This window comes from Dromiciops gliroides, chromosome 2 (assembly GCF_019393635.1).
Source record: "Dromiciops gliroides isolate mDroGli1 chromosome 2, mDroGli1.pri, whole genome shotgun sequence".
Lineage (NCBI taxonomy): Eukaryota > Metazoa > Chordata > Mammalia > Microbiotheria > Microbiotheriidae > Dromiciops > Dromiciops gliroides.
In genome coordinates this window covers 201,966,179-201,989,117 of record NC_057862.1, presented here as the reverse complement: position 1 = coordinate 201,989,117, position 22,939 = coordinate 201,966,179, and positions in this window count along the sequence as shown.

Genomic DNA, 22,939 nt, shown 5'->3' with positions numbered 1-22,939 from the left:
GGGATTTTTTTTTTTGTTTTCTGTTATAATTCAAAAGAATTATAGAAGAAAATGTTCAACTTTCACCGGGCCCAGATTAATTTTTGGAGGTCCATATTTTTTTTCCATTTCAATGATCCCCCACCTCTGGAGAATCCTAGTGAGGCCACCTCAGAGCCAATCATACCTATGATCACAGGTGCATGAATGAGACGAATAAATAGAAGAGACTGGTAGCCCAATATGTAAAACCATAGATAATCCCAAACCCAACACTTAGAGAGCAATATTCAAGCTGAATAACGGGTGAAAAGAACTATCTGCTGACTGAGAAACCATGAAAATAAAGATCTCTTAGGACAATGAAGGAATAGTATAAAATGTGTCTTGAATTCTGAAGTTTTGTTCCCTACTGGACTCATGAACGTTATCAGGGAAAGTGGGTGCTCTACATGATCACAAAATAATCCAATTATTTCAAAAGCACTACATTTATCTTAGAGTGATTAAAGGAACAGTCATCATCATAGTACTTTCATTGTCATTTCTACATATGGACCAATGGCTCTGATTTCCATTTTATCCTCTTCACAAACCTCTTTTAGCATTGTAGTGCTTTGTGTCCCTATCTCATCCCCTTGCTAGACTATAAGATCCTTGAGGGAAGGAACCAGGGTATTCATTTCTGTCTTCCTCGTCAGTATAGGATAATACAAGGTTCTAAACATGGTAAATGCTTAGCATTTATTCTATTTATTCATTAAATAAATAAAATAATTGGTTCAATCTTATAAACAACAAAAAAGAAAACTCATTGTAATCTAAGGACATAAAACATGTATGAAAGATGTGTTTCCTCTAAAGAATTTTCAGCAATACCCATAACTTTTCAATTGTGCAACTAATGTTCAAGTAAATGCTATGCTTTATAGTATATCAAATGGTCATATCTTGATATAGCCATAAATGAAGCAAGGTTAAAGATGGGAGGGGAAGGGACTACCTTAGAGACAAACAATAGCAAACTCATATAATGGTTGTATAGCTTAATCACTACTCCATAGAGTCATTGAGTTTTCTGAAATTCTTTGTAAGGGATAGAAGAAAAGACCTTGAATTAAATAATTTTTCCTCTAATCAATTCAGAATCTCCCAATTGCAGCTCACACTAAGCTATATATTTAACACTTGGTTTTAACATGCACTCTTTCCATTTTCCTTCCCTGCTGTTTCTTCCTCATCCCTTTCCCTTAACATAAATAATCAAGTCTGTGTCTTTAGCCCAATTCTCTTCTCTCCATAAACCCCTTTCTTTGATGATCTCACCTTCTATGAAGACTATTTGTAATGAACAAGATTATGATAATAACCAATGGAGAGAAGACAGAACTACTTACTTATAATTTTATTTTCAGTTCTCCCAGTGAGGAGAACTATTTTCTTGTCTGGCAAAGATACAACAAAAATAGTTAACAAGAAATTAGGACCCAAGACAAGCAGCAAGCTTGAAAAAAAAATTAAATCGCCTTACTTCCATTGATGAATTGAAGTGTTTAGGTTATCAGGGCTGGACAAACAATCTCAGGGTATTAAAAGCAATTATAGATGTGATTACTAAATCTCTCTTTCTCTGTATCTGTCTATCTCTGTGTCTCTGTCTCTTTCTCCCCGCCCCTCTGCCATATACACATTTGTTTTCCATTTTTTCAGTCTCTCTGAGATCTGGAAACAGAACATTTTAAGTAGACTTACCTAAAGTGCTCTATGCCTAACTCTGCTCTTATCTATATCCTTCATACCACTTCCAGATTAATCTTTCTAAAACAAAACTTTCATTGCTTTCCTCTTCTTTTGCTTAAGATGCCATAGGTAATAACTCTATATTTAAACAAGCTTTGAAAATAGGATATGGGTAAAATAATAGACACCAACCTAGACTACCATAATTTCTTAAGGAAATTCAACTTATATAAATCAATCACCACATCAAGAAAGCCAAAACAAGCTAGAAATTGCCTTAACCAGCAAACATTTATTCTCCCTGCCAAGTAGAGGGTCCTGGCATCCAAGGGCAACACTGATTTAGAATATAAACTTATTTCTAAATTCTTGATGAGGAAGATGGATGAAGATTATATGTGGCATCACTTCATAAAATAGCAAGTAGCAATAGTGAGTAAAATGAATTTACAGAAAGTTTGGCAAGAAACTAAATTAAACCAGATCATACTGAAAGAATTTAAGGCTGAAACTTGCAAGAAGATAGCAGATGAAAAATGGAAAAGATCTGTCAAGGATTTATAACTATTTTCTCCAATGACAGTGGAGCTCTTATATTTTGACCTCATAGTCCCCTAATATTCCAAATGAGAAAGTAGAAATGGCAATAAAATAAACCTGGACCAAATGAAGTACACATAAATGAATCCTGTTCTGGAGATGACCAGATTTTGAGGGTGTTGAAAAATCAATTCTCAAGATACCTAAAAGAGCTGAGGATACCAAATGTCTGGGAAAAAAACATGAACCTTACTAATCAAAAATGAAATAGAGAAGATACCAGCAACTAGTAATCTATGTGTCAATTATCTTAATGCTATAAAACTTTATGAAAATAATGCTTGCATCAAGGACATCTTTGGAGAAGGTATGAGAAATCAACAGCTAGATGTTTTGAATGCTCTATGGCAGATCAGATCTTTATACTTAAACAATTTACTAATGAATACAGAGAATACAGCAATTCATGGTCCTCATTTCTGGTTAACCATAAAAAAGCATTTATTCAGTAGAGCAAAATGTTCCTTTAAAGGCTCTCCTCCAACAAAGTATCTCCCACACAGATATTAAAATCATGAAATGTTCCTTGAAAAATATCATTAACAGAAATCTGGGTCAATAACCTGGTTATCAGTATCTAATAATGCACATAAAACATGGATACATATGTTCAGAAAAGATAGTTTCACTGTCACAGAGGACAAGCATAAAAACCTAGCACTAAGACTAAATTTTAAAAGATTTTCTTATTCGTGGTAAAGTCCTGCAGATGTTCCCATTTGCAGGTGATATTATGATAATTGGATCAAGTCTCAGGACATTGTAAAGCTTCTTAAATTAAATTTTTACTCACTTAAACATTTTTGACCTAACTAGCCCCAGGAAAAAACAAATATATAAAGAATGTTTATTTGTAGACTAAGATATACAATTGGATGAAAAATCTATGGAGCTGTTCATATAAAGTATTATATACTGGCATATAATATATGCATATTTTATGTGGACATTGCAGATGGACAATGAGTTGAGTCTATAATGAACTTTGGATTTTGTTGCCTTTGGGAACAAAATATATATATATATATTTATATATATGTATATATAAATATATATATATATATATATATATATACACACACACACACACACACATACACACACATGTGTATGTATGTGTATGTTTATATATATATATATATGTATCTCCATACATATGATAAGTATGTGCCAAGCACAAAAGAGGTGCAGAGGAGAGAGTCTTGGACCTGGATTCAAATCTGGCCTTACATACTTAATAGTGGGAAAGTCACTCAACTTCTTCTTGACTCAGTTTTTCTATCTTCAAAATAGTAATAATAATAGCATCTGGGGCGGCTAGGTGGCGCAGTGGATAAAGCACTGGCCCTGGATTCAGGAGTTCCTGAGTTCAAATCCCACCTCAGACACTTGACACTTACTAGCTGTGTGACCTTGTGCAAGTCACTTAAGCCCCATTGCCCCACAAAATAAATAAATAAATAAAAATAATAATAGCATCTACCTCTCAGAGTGATGTGGTTTGCCAAATTTTTCATGACCCCACATTCAATTATGTGGAGTCCTGACCCACAGTTTAAGACACTAGGCTCAAGTTCAAGCCCCTCATTTACAAATAAGGACAATAAACTCAAATTTTAAGTGACTTGCCAAAGGTCACAGACAGAAAAAGCATCTTCCATTTTTCAGTGATTTTCTATACCTTAAGTGCCAAAGAATAATCCAAACAATAAGTATTTTGTCTCTCTCTCCCTAGATTATAATCTTCTCCAGGATAAGGACCTTGCTAGACTTCTCTTAAATTCTGCACCCTGCCCAGCCTGGTTTGGGGCCCACAAGCACTCAAATAATACCTATTAATTTGTTGATCTTATATGAGAACTTTATATTTTAAATACAGCAAAGATATTTTGTTTCCCCAAGAAAGACAGATGAACTCACATTGCTTTGTTGTTGTTTTTAACAAAAGTCTTCTTAAGCAGAGGCCTCAGCTAGCCTGGTTCAGGGAGAAGCATCATCCATATTTATCCTTACTATTTCAGGCTGCTAGCCCTCCTGCTGGCCTCACACTGGGACAGCAGCAGGGGATTCTGACCCAGTTCCCCATTTCAGATGCCCAAAAGGAAGGGAGGAGAGACCTAACTCAGCCTTTGGATCGTCCAGTCAGCATTCACTCAGTACTGAAACCTGTCAGACTGTGATACTGCTCCAGGCTGTTGTTTTGACATTAACATGACACATTCACATGTCACCCTCATTGTGTGAACTCCTACTCAGTGTTTTGTAATAACAGCAAAGGCATCAATATTTAAAAACAATCAAATGTATGTTTGTTTTAAATAGGCAGTTGAACTGAAAGAATTTACAAAATGTCTTCTATGAGGATTTGTCTTTTAATTTCTTAAAAAATTAATCATTAGTATTAAAGTGCCTCATTTGCACTGATTAATTTACACAAGGGCTCAGCAACTTTGATAGTTCTGGAATTCTCTTTTCATGTTTATAAAGTTATGATCCAACTTTAGTTACTTCATTATTTTCTTTTTTTTATTTTTTTTTTTTTAGTGAGGCAATTGGGGTTAAGTGACTTGCCTAGGGTCACACAGCTAGTAAGTGTTAAGTGTCTGAGACCAGATTTGAACTCAGGTACTCCTGACTCCAGGGCTGGTGCTCTATCCACTGTGCCATCTAGCTGCCCCTACTTCATTATTTTCTATTTTGGTTCATCCTTCCAGGTAGTAAGTGACTGAGGCAGAATTTGTATTTGGGTCTTTTCTGACTCAGGTAGTAGTAAACATGGTACAATATAGAGAGTGCTGAACTCGAAGTCAGAAAGACCTGGGTTCAAATCCCTGATAATTATTAGTGGTATGACCCTGGACAAATTGTGGTATCTCTCTTGGCTTCAGTTGTCCTCATCTGTAAAATGAAGGGGTTGGATTCCATGACCTCTGAGTTCCCTTTTAGCTATAAATCTATGTATGAGCTAGGATTTATGACTCCAAGGCCAGCACAGTATCCCCTTCTGCCACCTGAATGAATGGAGTGAGCAGTTCCTCTTCCATCCAAAGTTTGTATGTCAGTGAAAACATTGTGCTCACTTTGGTATGAAAATAAGCAAAGTCCACATTCACTTGTCTTTGGTTTCACTTTAAATTCAGCAGTGTAGCAAAGATACACACAGCATAGGTGGTGGTTGTTCTATCATTTCAGTCATGTCTGACTCTGTGGCCCCATTTGCTGTTTTCTCAGCAAAGACACTGGAGCAGTTTGCCATTACCTTCTCCAGTTCATTTTATAGATGAGGTACTGAGGCAAAGAAAGTTAGGTGAATTACAGCTAGTAAGTTTCTGAGGCCAGATTTGAACTCATGAAAATGAGTCTTCATTTTACAGAAAAGGAAACTGCTACTGAGAGAGGCTAAGAGACTTGATCAGGGTCATATAGCTAATAAATATCTAAGGCTGGATTCAAAGTTGGGTCTCCCTAACTACATCTAGCAGCAAGTTAGACTGTACCACCCAGATGTTCTGAGATATTTTTGTCTTAAACCAATAAGTAGTGCAGAGGTCAATGAGAATTAAATTATAAGTCAGGTTGCAAAGTGCTTCATGATGAATTTTACCACTTTACAAAGGTAATGTCAAATAGAACAAACTCAATGAAATGACTACTCCTAAACAAATGAAATATGATGGAGTTATAGACTGTGAGCTCCTTGAGAGCAAGGATTAATTCATTTATATCAATATTTGGCATAATTTCTGGCATGTGGTAGATGCTTAATAAATGCTTGATTAATTAAATATATGATATTCACAGGGTCAGAAGGAAGAGTAAGGGGAGCAACTGGCCATTATCATACCTGATGACCTCTGGAGACCAGATCTGGGACTACACTTCTGATCTGGGAAGTACATGCCCAGCCAGAAAGGATCCAGGGCTGAACTATAGGTCATACGGCCCACCCAAGGGGATTCCAAGGACTTGATTTAATTACTCATCCCTCCAACCTACCTTAGAACATACTCAAACCCAAGCTATTTACATTTGTCTCCAGATTGTTGATTTTCAAACAATGACTATACCCAGAGTTGGGCTGAGAATTCAAACTCAAAAAGACCCCTGTTTATTCTTTACCCTCCCAAGATTGATCCAGGATCAATCTAAAGCCCTCAGGATCAGAGGAAAGAAACAGTCACTGAGTCCTCTTCCACATAGTTCTGCATATTAAGAAGACATGAGTTCAAATCTGGCCTCAAATGTTTACTAGCTGTACCACCCTGAGCAAGGTAATAAATAAACAAACAAACAAATAAGCAAATAACATCTATTTACCTTCAGATTTCTCATCTGTAAAATGAAAATAATCATGGCACCCACTCCACAAGGTTGTTGCAAAGATGAGAGGTAGATAATATTTGTAAAGAACTTTGAAAACCCTAAAGTGCTATATACATGTTTTATGTTTTTATTACCATTATAAGCTAAGACTATCTAATGTCCTTTACATTCTTTAAACTGAAATATATATTCAAACAGAAAAGCAGGAATAAGGCAGAAGCAGCAACAGCATTCATTTAGGAGCATCTGATTAAAGTAAGGAAACAAATCTAGTCATCACAATCCTTGAATATGCACCTTCCCTGGAAATTTTCAAAAACAACTTTTGGTTTAGACTCCTTTCATTGCATACAATCAATATTCAAATGAAGCATGGAATACGGATTTATTCTGATTAAGTAATATGATACATGCATATGAGTGATTTGCCAAACTTACCTTTCAAATAAAGAGTGACAGTTATATTTTACAATACCACTACGAAGTCTATATCCCAAAGATCAGAGAAAAGAGGAAAAGACCTATTTGTACAAAAATACTTATAACAGTTCCTTTTGTGGTGGCAAAGAATTGGAAGTTGGGGGTATATCCATTAATTGGGGAATAGCTAAACCAGTTGTAGTATGTGATTTTAATGGAATACTATTGTAACAAATGAAATGATGAGCAGAATGGTTTCAGAAAAACCTGAGGAAATGTATATGAACTGATGCAAAGTGAACAGAACCAGGAGAACATTGCACATAGTAATAGGAATATTGTATGACGATCAACCATGAATGGCTTAGCTATTTTCATAAATACAATGATCCAGCACAATTCCAAAGGACTCATGATGAAAAATACTATTGACCTCCAGAGAGAGAGAACTGATGAACTTTAAGTAGAGATTGAAGCATTTTTTAAAATTTCTTGATGTTTTAATCCATGTTTTCTTTTGCAACATGACTGATATGGAAATATGTTTTCCATTACCTCACATGTACAATCAATATCATATTGCTTGCCTTCTCAAGGTGTGAGGGAGGACCAGGAGGAAGAGAGTGAATTTGAAACTCAAAAAATTTTTAAATAAAAGTTAAAATTTTTCACATGTAATTGGGAAATATATAATTAAATAAATGACAATGTATATATTTTTTAAATTTAGCACACAAGCCCCAACTGTTGAGCTTACTTGTAACAGTTATCTAGTAGATACAATTAGCTGAAAGCAAAGGTATTTCCTTAAACAAGAGAGTAACAACAGTACCTATAAAACATTTCCCTATAAACATTGTGCTCACTCTTCCATAAATACATAAAGCAGTGAGACACATGTGGGTAACACATATGACCAGACTAACCCAAACCTCTGACATTATATAGCCCAGATTTCCTTTCTCTCATGTAGTCCTCACACTGCTTCACTTGGTGTAGTATCTCTGTTGGACAAGCCACTTAACTAGGGTTTCTTATCATTTTCTCCTTTGAAGCTCAAGTCACAAGTTACAGGGATATTTTTTCTCAGGTTCATAATCAGCTTTCTTCACTGCTGCCAGAGGTTTCATTCCTTAAAGCAACTTCCTGACTTCCTTGCTTCCTTTCTATAGTTGCATCTATCTGGAGAATGTGTCTCCACTCCACATCTTGAAGTAAGAGGCCCTCCCAACTATTCAACTATCATGGCCTTGTTCTGGCCAAGTATCTCTATTGCAAAACTATATAATTAAATAAGAGGGAGGAGGGTAGCCAAGAAAAGAGAAAGAAATTCCCCCCAGCTAAAGGTGAAAAGTAATTCCAGCTCAAGGGCTAAGTTCTTCTTTGACTCCTGGTTCTTACCTGGATTGACTGTGGATGTAGCAAGATAGCTTTTTAAGGGCCACCAGGAGTCATGGCCAATCTTCACTCAGTCAATGGCCCCCCTTCAAAGTCAATCAGGTTTTTTTATATTTCTTAAAGGGATGACCAGCTGTAGACATATCTTTTCACCTTTCAATAACTTATTATTTGTCTCTTACTTTCTGTGATTATATACAAAACTAAGAAGGAAGAGGTGACTAGGAACCAACTACCTTCCTTACACTTGCATTATCTCATTGGATCCTCTGACTATCCTGAAGGAGGGTAGCATAAGTATTATTTTCCTATTTTCAAGATGAGGAAACTGATACTTAGAGTTTTAATAACTTAACCAAGGTCTCATAGTTAGTTAGCAGAAGGAAGTCTCTGGGTTCTTTCCAGTATAGTATATCATGATGTGGCTAACGTTGATGAGCCATGGGCAGTTGACCCCTAGCATGACAACCATCGCTACACTCAATTCCTCTAATCTACACACCTAAGACCACTGTCCACAGGCTTCTGCCATTTTATGTTTCATTTGTGCCTTCACTGTAAAACACCAGGTTTGAGCTTGTCTGACTTCCTCTGCTTTCAATAACACAACATCTTTGAGAGTGCCAGTACTCCTTTCTCTTGTTTGTGTTCAAAAGCTCCTCAGCAGATTCCCTGCCTCCTCCCCCAGCCTTCCCCATCATTGTCAATAAAATCCCATGCAGTCAGGCCTCCTTGGAACATCAGTCCCAAGCAATTTCCGTCCTCCTTGGGGTCTGAGGTCATCATGCTCTACAGCACTTCTAGTTTTTCTCCTTGAGTGGGATGATTGCTGGCAGTTGAATTTTAAAACCCAGATGTCAATTAAGGGACACGGGAGGAAGTCTCTGCATGAACCAGATCAACATATTATAGAGCCTGAAGCAAAGAGCCCATACCATTGCGAAGCTCTCCTCAATGCAGCACTTAGTGCATAATATTTACAAGGGGGAATGCAGCTTTATCTCTTAGCAAAAGTGATAATGTACAGGAAGTCTATAATCTTTTTAATAATGCTTAAGTTCCTACTTCATCCCCACTTTTATGTTTTAATATGAATTAGACACCTCTGTGATTCCAAAAGACAAAACCATTCCGTAGAAAGTGGGAGAAACAGATTTCAAGCTAATTTAACTAAAGATATCTGGAAATGGAATGGCCTATTCTGGGAGTTATTGAGTTCCCTATCACTGGAAATATTCAAACAGACTGGAAAAACACTCATCAGGTACTCCATAGAGAGTATTCAAGCTTTGGGCAAAGGGTTGCATTATATGACTTCTAAGTTCGCTCAAAATCATTATTATTCATTAAAAAAAAAACCATTTTGGGGCAGTAAGGTGGCACAGTGGATAAACCACTGGTCCTGGATTCAGGACGACCTGAGTTCAAATCTGGTCTCAGACACTTGACACTTACTAACTGTGTGACCTTGAGCAAGTCACTTAACCCTCATTGCCCTGCAAAAAAAAAAAAAGAAAAGAAAAGAAACATAACAAACATTTACTAACCACCTATTGCATGCAGAATACTATACCTTTGCCCCTCGTGATATTTACAATTTGGCTGGGGAGGGAGTGAAGAGACAGAAAAGCAAATAATTATACTACAAAATTTGGCATGATAAGTGCTCATAGAGAATTGTGAAACAAAGTACAATATGAGAAACCTGGGTGAAAATTATGACTGTCAGGATATAATTATGGAAGACTTCATTAAATGGTAGTGTTTGATCTGGTCTTTAAAAGACAGGAAGGAAAAAAATAAAAGATAGGAAGGAATTCAAAAAGCAAAAAGAGGACCTGATGACAGTCAAAGCACAGGAAAAGATGAGAAGAAAACCATAGAAGTAAGAAAACACTGGTCCATGTCTGGGACTCAGGAAGTAGCCTAGTTTAACTGGAGCATAGATTGGGTAGAGGAGAACTTGAGAGGCAATTTAGTACATTGGAAAAAACATTGGATAAGTCAGAGGACATGGGTTTAAAGCCTATCTCTGATGTGACCTTGGGCATATAACCTTCTTAGGATTTCATTTCCCTGCCCCTCATTTTCCTTCTATCCCCAATGAGGGAGGTTGAACTAGATATCTTGAGAGATGACTTCTGTTCTCTCTGTGATCCTGTAACATGACTAGAAAGACAAGGGAATGTCACATTGTGGCAGCCATGAAGAGCAGGCAGAGGGATTTGAATTTTATTCTGTGAATAATAGGGGAGCCCTTGAATACGTTTTAGTAGAAGAGAAACAGGACAAGAACTTTGCATAAACATTATTCTAGCAGCGACAGGAAAGAAAGATTGGATAATGGGGAGAAGTAAAAAGCGACTGCAGCAACAATCCAGATGGGTAGTAATTATAAGCTGCACTATGGTGGTAACAGTGGGAAGAGAGATAATCAGAAGGAATGCAAAGTTACCATAGTGGTAGAATCAACTAGACTTGATAGCCTGTTGGCTATGGAAGGTAGGGGAGAGACAAAAGTCAAAGGTATTCCCAGGGATTTGAGTAAGAGAAACTAGGTAAATAGTGAATCCAATGGTAGAAATGGTTGGAGTCAGAAGAAGGAGCAGGGTTCAAGGAAAATACAATGAATTCAGTTTAGGATATGTAGAATTTTAAATATTGCTAAGACATTCAGAAGTCTTATAAGCATTTGGAGATATAGGTTTGGAGTTCGGGACTGGTAACAAAGATTTGAAAGTCATCCGTATGGAGATAGTAGTTGAAACCACAAATAAATGTGATTTTTCCAAGAGAGAAAGGTAGAGAGAGAAGAGTTGAGGTGTATGATTAAGTGGTTGGGGGAAAGTAGGACTTCTTTTTGTCCCTCCCCTGATGACTGCTTTGCTGCCCATACCAAATCTGTTGTTTCCAGGAGATAAGAAGGGCATAACTATACCCACCAGTTGGATGAGCTGGGCGTCACCAACCATAAGCCTTCCAATGAAATGGAAAGTCACTAGACCTTCCATTTACCCTGGCAATATACTCTCCAGACCCATAAGCACTGTCACATTAGTGCCACTGCACCCTTTGAAACCCCAGGCCTTTCTTTGTGTCCTGCAAATGAACTGCTTCATGTGTGTTGTCTCTACCAATTAAAGTGTGAGCTTCTTAAGAAAACAGACTGTCTCATTTTTTCTATTGGTGCCAGTCAGCACTTAACAGAGTGCTTGGCACATAGTAGGCACTTTTAATAAATAAATTTTAATTCAATCTCTTGGCATTCATTTAAAAGAGTCAGGAAAGGATGACCAAAGGAGATAGAGAGTGTCTAGAAGGGTAGGAAAACAAGGATAGCATGGTATACTGTATCTGACAGGGGAAGAGAGAGTATTCAGAAAGAAAGAGTGGTCAAGGGTATCAAGTTCATGAGCCTAAAGAGATGAAGAAAGAAAGGTCATTAGATTTTGTGATCAGGAGGTCATTAGTGAACATAGAGAAAGCCATTTCAACAAAATGGTGTAAGTGGGCTTGTACAAGGGCTGGAGAGAGAAAGAATAGTGAGAAAGTAAGGATAGCAGTAGGCATGAAAATTAACATCGATTGCACTTTAAAGATTTCAAAGGGTTTTCTATGCATTATCTCCTTTGGCCCTTATTACCTCTCAACCAGAGTATTGCAAAAGCCCTCTAATTGATCCCCCACCTCATCTCTCCCTACTCTAGTTTGTCTTCCACACTGCTACCTAAATGATTTTCCTTAAGTACACGTAACCACCCTGTTACTCCCTTAGTCAGTAAATCTTAATAGCTGTCTATTTTCTCTGGGATAATATGTTAAGTCCTCTATTTAGCTTTTTAAACCCTCCTCCTTTAGTTTTAAAACCCTCCTATAAGCCCCAGTCCATCTTCCCAGCCTCATTCTACATTACTCCCCCACACATGCTCTGTGATCCAGCCAAACTGCCTTCTCTGTCTCACCATCTCCATATCCATCTGCACTGATTGTTCCCCATGTTGTGAATACTCTCTCCTCTTCTTTGCCTCATAGCATCCCTCTTCTTTACATCAGGGATGCAGTTCAAACACTACTTTATACATTAAGCTTTTCCTAATCATTCCCCAACTGTTAGTGCCTTCCCTCCTTAACTACTCTTTATATTTATATTTGCACTTGTTGCTCCTTTATTGGAATATATATATACATACAAAATACATATGTGTGCATAAGCTCCTTATGAGAAGTAATTGTTTCATTCCTTATATTTGTGTACTCAGAGCCTAGCACAATGCCTGGCACATAGTAGGTACTTAATAAGTGATTACTGATTGACTGAACTTCACAACAACCCTGTGAAGTAGGTGCTATTATGTTCTCCATTTTACAGATGAGGAACTGAGGCCAAGAGAGAGAGAGTGACTTGTGCAGGGTCACTCAGCTTGTTATAGTATGAGTTGGGATACAAACTCAGGTCTTCCTGCCTTGGGGTCAGGTGATCTCTCTGACTTCAAGTCAGGGCTCCAAATCTATGCACCAAGGAGTAGTGTTTAACAAATTTTTCTTTGAAGGGAAAGAAAGAAGTGTTGGATGGGCTGGTATAGACAATTGAAAGTTTTTGTTTTGTTTTGCTTTGTTTTGTTTTGTTGACTGGAGAGACTCAATCCCCTTTTTAGACTAAACAAATAAGTCATTTTGACTATTACAAATGCCCAGATTAACAAAGGACATATGAACAAAGACACTATCTGCTTCCAGAGAAAAAATTGATAAATAGAATGTATAGTTTGGCTTTACATATATATATATATAATTCATATACACATATATGTATATATACATATTTGTGTTTAATGGTAGCTAACTCTAAAGGGGGAAGGGGGAGAAATTTACATGATAACTATCATGTATTTAAAAGGAATAGCAAGTTGTACATAACAGATTTGCAGTTTCATGTACAATCGACTTTTTTAATACTATGTCATGAAAATGCTTGTTTTATTCCATAAATTAAAAATACATTTAATTAATTAATTAAAATAAATTTTAAAAAGAAAAATATCTGAGTGACACTGGGAAGGGAAATACACTAGAAGGCTGCTAACATTCCCTATAATTCTTCTTCTTCTTTTTTTTTTTGGAATTTTGAGTAATTCAACTTTAATAACTAAGCATATTTCTAACAGGTAAAACATATCCCCCTCTTTTTTTTTCTTTTTTTTAACATTCCCTACAATTCTAACCATCTATGATTCCAATAGTACCAGCATGGACACTCAATAAGTGTGTGACCCTGGGCAAATTAAAATGATCTCTCTTAGCCTCAGTTTCCTGACTTGCTAAATGGAAATGATAACACTTAAACTATTTACCTCACTGAGCTTTTGTGAGGAAAGTGTTTTTTGTAAACTGTAAAACAATAAATACTTGTGCATTATTTTTTTAAAAGAAAAAGAAAATATGCGAGAGAGAATATGGAGTATAGTCCTAGAAAAGGTGGGATAGAAAGTGGTTAAGGGCTCAGGTAAAAGGAGTGGCAAGTAGGGATAGTTATTCTCTGACTAGAAGGAAGAAGGCAGTAAATAATGATGCAGAGTAGTTAACATCAGTGTAACCACTTTTCAGAGCTATGATACTGATCTTCTTGAGTTAATATTCATTATAGAAAACCTGCCAAGACAACCTCCACCAGTGATAACAATGAAACTTACCCATAGACTTGTCGAGATTCAGAACACTAACTCCAAGATGCAAGGCAAATCAGGGATGTCGGCACTGTCACAGAGTAAAAAACATGTCTATCTCTTTCCTAATCAGGCTGACAGTGTGAATGCTTTTATCCCAAAAGGCTACACACCCTGAAAACACAGGCCATGAGAGAAACTAAGGGAATGACTAGTCTTTGATTTTGTTTCTGTGTATTATGGTTTGACTTGCATCATATCAATATCTGCTGTAGGTGTTAAACTGGCCCCCTCCAAAGAAAAATCATGGCCAAATCAATTTTTTTTTTCATTTTTGTAGCATTAGGACTTTTTTGGTTTCAGAAATGAGTTAGGCATCCCATTTAGTTTGTTGTTATTATTGCCTTCATAGGGACAGAGAAACAGGGGGTAGCATAGAGGTAAGAAGCAAAAATAGAGAAAACACAATTATTATTTCATATTCACAAAAGAAGCATTATTCTCACAGGTGGTTGCTTCTTTAGTTGGATAATCCATGCATCTGGAAATATTATATCACTTTAAATATTAGTGAACTAGCTGTCTGCAGCCTCAGAGCTACCAAAAAAAAATTTGACACTTCTGAAAAAGGTAAAAAAAAAGAAAGAGAGAGAGACATATATTTAAGTCCATACACCTACAGTCATTTGGCATTACAAATTAAAATTAGTATCTTTTTGAAACTCAAAATCATTCACATGATACCACTTCTGAGCTAAAATCTTACTAGGTTGGGGAGAGATTGGCATTTAAACAGATGTCAACAGTGTTTTGGGAAATGTAAATTGAGGTACAGATGGTGACTGCTAGGGAGTTAAGAGCATCTGTGTTCTATGGGAGGAAAAAAGCTATACTTGAAAAAAATTTTAAATAATAACAGAATACTTCAATTTGGTCTTGAAAAGGATTGAGAGGGAAGAAAATACCCTCACTGGATGGCACTGTTTGATGATTTTTTTTAATCAAGTAAAAAATGACTCAGAGTTCTGGACCCCCTGATCGAAATTGGGCCCCAAATTGGGGAGTTATACTAGAAATCTTCTATGACTTCCCAGTGTGTTCTAAAACCAAAGCCTCCACTCTAACAGAACACCTGCCTAACATTGGAAAAGATTGATTATTCTCCAATTGTGGCCAATTTTGCACCTGAAGTTAAGCCACAAGGAAAACATCAATTATCTGGTGTGTTGCCTGAAAGGCCTATTATTTTGACTCCCTACCTAACCCCATGATTGCTTCTTAGAGCTGACCAGCCATGACTGAGAAACAAGTTCCAGTCAGCCTCCTGTTTCACCCCAAGTCCTACACATAACACACATACACACACACAAATAGAAACACACATACACACACAATGCTCCCCCATCACTATAGCTATTGTTTCTAACAAATACAGTTGAGACTAGAAAAAAAATGGATTTTCCAAATAAATGCTTTAATAGATTACCTTGTGTAACTAATTTATACAGAACTTAGCTGAGAGAAACCCTAACCAATGAAGTAGACTGGTCCAGTGCAAGATCTCTCTTCTAGCAAGCAAACTTTTACAACCTCTATTTGCTCTCCTAAGACATTATTCTCTACTGTATACTACTCTGTATACTACTGATGGACTAAAAGAGTTAATTTCACTTCCACAAAGAAGATTAATTTACAACCAAGAATAATACAAATCAACATCTCTTTGCAATGTAAGATGAATTTAGATGGTGGAAATTAGGGTTAAGAATATTGCTTTCAGGTTAGCTAGTTTTGGTTTGTTTTTCGTGTAGATTGTAACCCTTGAGTAATCGTTCAGTGATGAAAAAGGGGAGGGTCCATTTGTGTTAGGAACTAGGGGTTAAAACAGGGCCTGTAAGCCCCCATTCTTCGCCCCCACCAGCTGCACACTGGGGTGCCCTTTCTCATGAGAATAAGAATAAACAAGCCTTTGTCACAGCGCCAAAAAAAAAAAAAAAAGAATATGGATGGTGGAGGCAGCTGGGTGACATAGGGGATACAGCACTAGACCTGGAGTCAAGAAGAGCTGAGTTCAAGTCCTAATTAGCTGTGTGAACCTGGGCAAGTCACTTAACCTCTGTCTAGCTCAGTTTCCTTATCTAGAAAATGAAAAAAGTGGACTAGATCAATTTCTATATCCCTTCCAACTCTAGGCTATTACCCAAGAGAAAAAAATTAACAGAGGCACCTAGAAGCTAAACACCAAAGTTATATTGGGAAACATTGAAGGAATCTCTTGACTCCAGGGCTAAAATTTTGTGTGCTGTATCATCCTGCCTGATTGGGATGCGTTTATGCATTACACACCATCCACAAACGGATACATTTAGCTTCGTTCACAGCACATCCGCAAACTCATTTACTGGATCCATAAGCACTTGTAAACATTGCTAATGGAGTTTGCTAAATGAATATTATAAACGTAATCCAAATGAGCTCTCCTTGGAAATTGCAAATCATCTGAAAAGTATAGTGCATTCGGTTATGGTGCATTTCATTTACTACATATCCTCGTTAATCCTGTTAGTACATAATGTACAACTTAATGACAGTACTAATACCTAGTTAAAATGAACTTTTTCAATTGGGTCCAGTATAATTTTCCAGGGTTTTAAGGATTATAAGGTATCATTTCAATAATAAATTGCCTTTGTGTATCAAAGTAGATACTCCTGATATAAAGTACTCCCTAGGAAGAAGGGGGGCATTTCAGGAAGTAGTGGAAATTCAATGGAGCCCTTAGGATGCCATTAAGTTCGCTAAAACAATCATACAAAGCAGTGCTCTTGGGGCCTAAACTTCACTTAAGGACTTCACTGAAATTTCAGAAGTGTCTATCTTTCTCCCTAGTACTAACAAGACACCTGAGGTTCTGGCTTCAATGATAGTTATCCTGAACTGTGCAGCAATTAAAAGATAATTTTCCTATATATGTAGGCCCAATTTTCCAAGGTTTAATAATATTTTCAACTCTGTATAGTACACCTGGAGAAGCAAAGTAGTGGATAGAGGCTTAACTCAGAGTCAGAAAATCCTGAGACATACTAGTATGACTATAGGCAAGTCACTTAACCTATCAGTCTCCCCAGGCAATTATGTAAGACTATATATTTATAGATGAAGTACAACTCTATATAAATGGAGAGAGCTTCCATACCAGGGAATACCCCCACACAAATAAATTCACAAGTCTAGGCAGCATCATCCTCATCATCATTACGATCCCATCCCTTATATCAAGTTTAACTTTGTGAAAATTCTGTTGGATTGTCTCTTGTTTAGAAATGGAAGCCATAAATCTGATGCTTCCTAAAGATTTGTTAATTTTATAATTTATTATAATTACTTAAAGAACTATAAATTCAATATATTAAGGGTGGATTAAGTTTTGCCTATTTCAGTACTTCAAAAGATGATATCATTTCATCATGCAGATCATAAACCTTCCATGCACTTTAGTGGACATTTCTTTGACTTAATATGGCCAAAAAATTCATTGCTTCATGTATAAATTCATACATTCATAATAATAGAAGGGCCTAGGAATCAACTAGTCTTATTGACCAACTTTTTCACCAGGAGCTTCTTGGAAATTAGCTAGTCCTCAGAAAAGTCCATCAACAAGCTAGTAAGTGTTTGCGTCCCACAAACACACCCTACAAGAACCTAGAGTCACCTTCACACCATGCTGCATCATTGCATAGGGATAGGGAAAGGGATTGGACACACGGTTTCATTGATAAAGGGAAATCTTATATGAGAAAACTCCACCTAATGATGCAGGTTGACAACTTCTCTGAAATTTAGTCTTAAATGACTATAGGGTTCTGAGAGGCAAGTGACTTATCCAAGGTCATATAACCAATATGTGCCAGAGGTAGGACCTGAATCCAAGTCTCCATAGTTCTGAGGCCAGCTCTCCATTTACTATACCAGGGTTGTCTCTTGTCACATTGGGTAGAATGTTAGTGGAGAAATATTCTCATACCAGTAATTCGTTCTAATAATATTAAAATGATAAATTCAGTGCTGTCCCACACCAGTTCTTACATCAACAAAAAATTATGTTATGACATAAATACTAAATTTTAAGATAGGCAACCCAAATGGTGCATAAGAGAGTGAGATCATTGCATGATTACTTTTCGTTTAGCTTGAACTGAGAATTTGGTTGACATCCCCAGACTTCAAAATATTTCTGTCACTCTAGGCGAAATTGTTTTCAAGAGGTGATTTGTCAGTTGAGGAAACACTTCTTAAGTCATTTATACTTAATGCCTCCACTTCCTTCTTAACCGCTTTCTCCTCAGAGTTTTTCCATTGTGTTTCTGCACTGGTCATTCCACTGAAATTGTTCTTTCAAAGGTCAGAGGTATAATCTAACCATCAAATTTGATCACCTTTTCTTAGTCCCCATCACTCTTGGCCTCTATATATTTCCATCCTGCTGATCACTTCCTATTATTGGATAGGCTCTCCATCCTTGGGTTCAGTTATCATATTCTCTTATTTTATATGAATAACCCTTAAAAGCCCTAAGGATCCTTATCCCAACCCTCACTCTCAGGGATGATATAGCCTAAGCAAGGATACATCTCCCTCTCAGGTTTCTAGGGGTATCCCTGTGGGGCTGTGGAGGTGTCTTCCTAATGCTCTTTGCTTGACCTACCAATTGCCATGTCTAAATATCTCCTTTATATCATCAGTACTCTTTAGTGATTAGTGCCCAGTTTCATTTAACCAATTGACACCAGTTTTTCCTAAAGTATAATTACTAAGAAGATAAAGCAAGAATGGGAGTACAAACATTTCCCCCCAAAACAACCAATTCCTCCTTTACCATATAGGTCCTTAACGATAATGCACTAAAATTCTGAATGGCCTGTATGAAAATCCTTCCCCTCCCCAAGTTTATTTCCAAATATGTCATGGTCAAAGGACAAAATCATTCTCAGCAAACAGTGTCTTTTTTCCCCCAGATCAGATTCATTTCTGGGCTGGGTCTCAAATGTTGCTCTTCAGGGTTTCATTGGACCTCTGGTCCTCTAAAGAATCAAATACCAGATTTAATTAATTGTACTTCCACAATTCTTACACCTCTCCCATCTTCTTTTGTTTCCATTACTGCCAAGAGAGTATAAGCTTTCTTTACCATCTTCCCCCCAAAAAACCATACTAATAGTTTCCCCATCCCTTGCCTCTTCTAATATGCCATTCATACAACTGCTAGCATAAATATTTCTTGTATATAAGTTGGATAATGCCACTTTTCTGCTTAAAAATCCCCAGTGGCTCCCTCTTGCTTACTTACTAAAATTTACTTTCCTTTACCTAGCTTTTAGAACACCCCACAATCTGGTACCAGTATATCTTTCAAGCTTATCACATATTACTCTTCACTATCCATTCTACTCCTAGGTAAACTGGACTATGCCTTGCCCTAAAATATATAATACACTGGATTTTACCATCTCTGTGTCTTAACTCACTGTATTTAGACTGTTCTCCCTTTCCCAACTCAAATGATACTTCCTTCATGAAGCTTTCTCTGATCCTTCTAGTCAGAAATGTTTCCCCTTACTATCATATATAGTAACATATTTCAGAACTCTCTTGTGTACTTATTATGTAATAGTGAGTATTATAGTTATTTGTGTTTCTATCTTATCCTTCTACTAGATGGTAAGTTGTGTGAGGGCAGGGACTTAATCTTTTCTCAATCTTTTATCTCCAAACTCCAGTGAAGTAGGCACTAGAAAGACACTAGCCGAATGCTTATTCAATGAATTAAAAATGAATCATGGTGGAGCTGTGAACTGATACAACCATTCTGGAGAGCAATTTGGAAGTATGCCCAAAGGGCTATGGGACTGTGCATACCCTTTGACCCAGCAATACCAATACTATTTTTGTATCCCAAAGAAATCATAAAAGAGAGAAAAGGACCCATATGTATAAAAATTTTTATAGCAGTTCCCTTTGTGGTGGCAAAGAACTGGAAATCAGTGGAATGCCCATCAATTGGGGAATACCTAAATAAACTGTGGTATATGAGTATAATGGAATACTATTGTTCTGTAAGAAACAATGAGCAGAAGGATTTCAGAGAAACCTGAAAGGACTTACATGAACTGATGCTGAGTGAGATGAGCAGAACCAGGAAAACATTGTACACAGCAACAGTGATAGAGTTGGCTCTTCTTATCAGTGCAATGATAGAAAACAATTTCAAAGAACTCATGATAAAAAATGTTCTCCACATCCAGAAAAAAAGAACTGTGGATTCTGAATGCACATTGAATCATACTGTTTCTACTTTTTGGCTGTTTTTTTTTTTTTTTTTGAGGTTTTTCCCTTGTGTTCTGCTGCTTCTTTCACAGCATGACTAATGCGGAAATGTTTAATGTGATTACATATATAACCTACATCAGATAGCTTTCCATCTTGGGGAGGAGGGGACGGAAGGGAGCGGGGGAGAAAAATTAGGAACTAAAAATCCTATGAAAAAAATGTTGAAAACTATCTTTACATGTAACTGGAAAATAATAAAATACTCTTATGATTAAAAAATGAATCATGACAATCCTAAAACAGACAATCATAAAAATGAAGTAAGAAAATAATAGCTCTTTAAAGTCAACATTCAGAGGCTGCTTGATGGCCTTGATTGTGACTTTCCATGGTAGCCTGATACCTAGCATACTTTCAGAGTTCATACAGGGTTATGTTGAGTTATTTTGTTTGTGCATGGGTTTTTTGTTTTGGGGTTTTGTTGGGTTATTTTTTGTTTTGGTCTAACAACAAAGTTACCAGAGTTATCTCATTTCAAGTTCTTCATGGGAACATTTCCATGGTTTTGCTTCCTTGTTAATTCTAATTTCTATTAAGCAGGGAAAGTATAATATTGAAATTCACATTTATATAACATTTTAAGTGCTTAGATTTAGAATCACGTCACCTGGGTTCAAAGCCTGGCTCTGCCACTTACTACCTTGAGTGACCTTGGGCAAGTCTCTTAAATCCTCCAGACCTCAGTTTCCTCATTTGTCAAATGAAGAGATTTAATTTTCTGAATCTTAAGATTCCTTCTAGCTCTAAATCTATGATCTTATTAGCTTTGCAATAATACTAGGTGACTTTTAGAAAATGCTTTAAAGTTATTGATCCTCTTCACAACCCTGAAAGTAAGTGACATAGGTTTTATTATCCCAGCTTTACAGATGAGGAAACTGAGGCTTAAAGGAGTGAAATTACTTGCCCAGGGTCACATGGTTAGTATCAGGGTGAGTTTTTTAATCTAGTTCTTCAAGGGCAGCTAGGTGGCACAGTGGATAAAGCACCGGCCCTGGATTCAGGAAGACCTGAGTTCAAATCCAGCCTCAAAACACTTGACACTTACTAGCTATGTGACCCTGGGCAAGTTACTTAACCCTCATTGTCCCAACAAAAAAATATATAGATATCTATATCTATTACAGATAGATAGATAGATAGATAGATAGATAGATAGATAGATAGATAGATAGATAGATAGATTTCTTCCTAACTCTAAGTGTAGCAGTCTATCTAGATTTTTCAAAAGACAAAAACTCTGATCAATGGTATTACCTCACCATGTTATAGGACAAAGATAAAGAAACCTTCTACCACCCCCTGACAGAGTGGTGATGGACTCAAGATGCACGATAAGGCATATATTTCAGACACAACCAGTGTGGGGATTTATTTTGCTTGATCACACATATTTGTTACAAAGGTTTTTTGTCTTTCTTTTCTTTGGAGGGTGGGGAAGAGAAAATGAGAGCTAAGGGGTAGGGATACTGTCGCTATTAAAAAAGAAAAGAAAAGAAATAAGAAGGGTTATTGAAGTATTTTTAAATGCACAAAAGAGAATGCAATGAAGGCAAAAATAAGCAGAGACAAGAACAGCTTTGAAAGTTGCATGTTGAATTTATTATATATTTTTAAGTTAAAAAGTGGGCTGTACATAACAGAGATTCACAGTTTCATGTTCCATCTTCTTTTTTATGTTTTCTCATGTATAGGAAAGTACTCATTTTACTCTTCTTCTTCTTCTTCTTCTTTTTCTTGCAGGGCAATGAGGGTCACACAGCCAGTAAGTGTCAAGTGTCTAAGGCTGGATTTGAACTCAGGTCCTCCTGAATCCAGGGCCAGTGCTTTATCCACTAGGCCACATAGCTGCCCCCACTCATTTTACTTAGTATTTATATATAGAATAAAAAAGAAAAATGAATGAATGAATGAAATAAGAGTACTATGCCATTCAGCTACACTGTGGAATAGAGAATACACATTTTATTCTACTCATTCTACACAAAGGAAAGATGAGACTTGTAGAAGTGAAATGACTTATTGTCACATGATTAGTGACAGATCTCTAATCCAAACTCAGATTTCCTACTTCCAGATGCAATGCCCCTTCTAAGATTATGTCTCAAACAAGAAGATAGGAACACCTTTCTCTCTCACCAGTAGCATAATTTATCTGTCTTTTGTTTCATTGCAGAGTGCCTTTCCAGCACTCATTGTAGTCTCTGTTAATCTGCCTTAATGTCAACTTCCAACTGGAGTACAGAAAAAAAAATTATACTCCCTTAATCTCGGATGGTCAGGAAATCATGTGGTATGGTTAATCGAATGTGCAGGTTAATAGTCCATTACTGCATATTCCATGTTTTGATGAGCAAATTTTAGGAAAATATACATAACAATTTTGGAAACTATACCCTGAAAATATTTTCAAAAACAAACAAAAA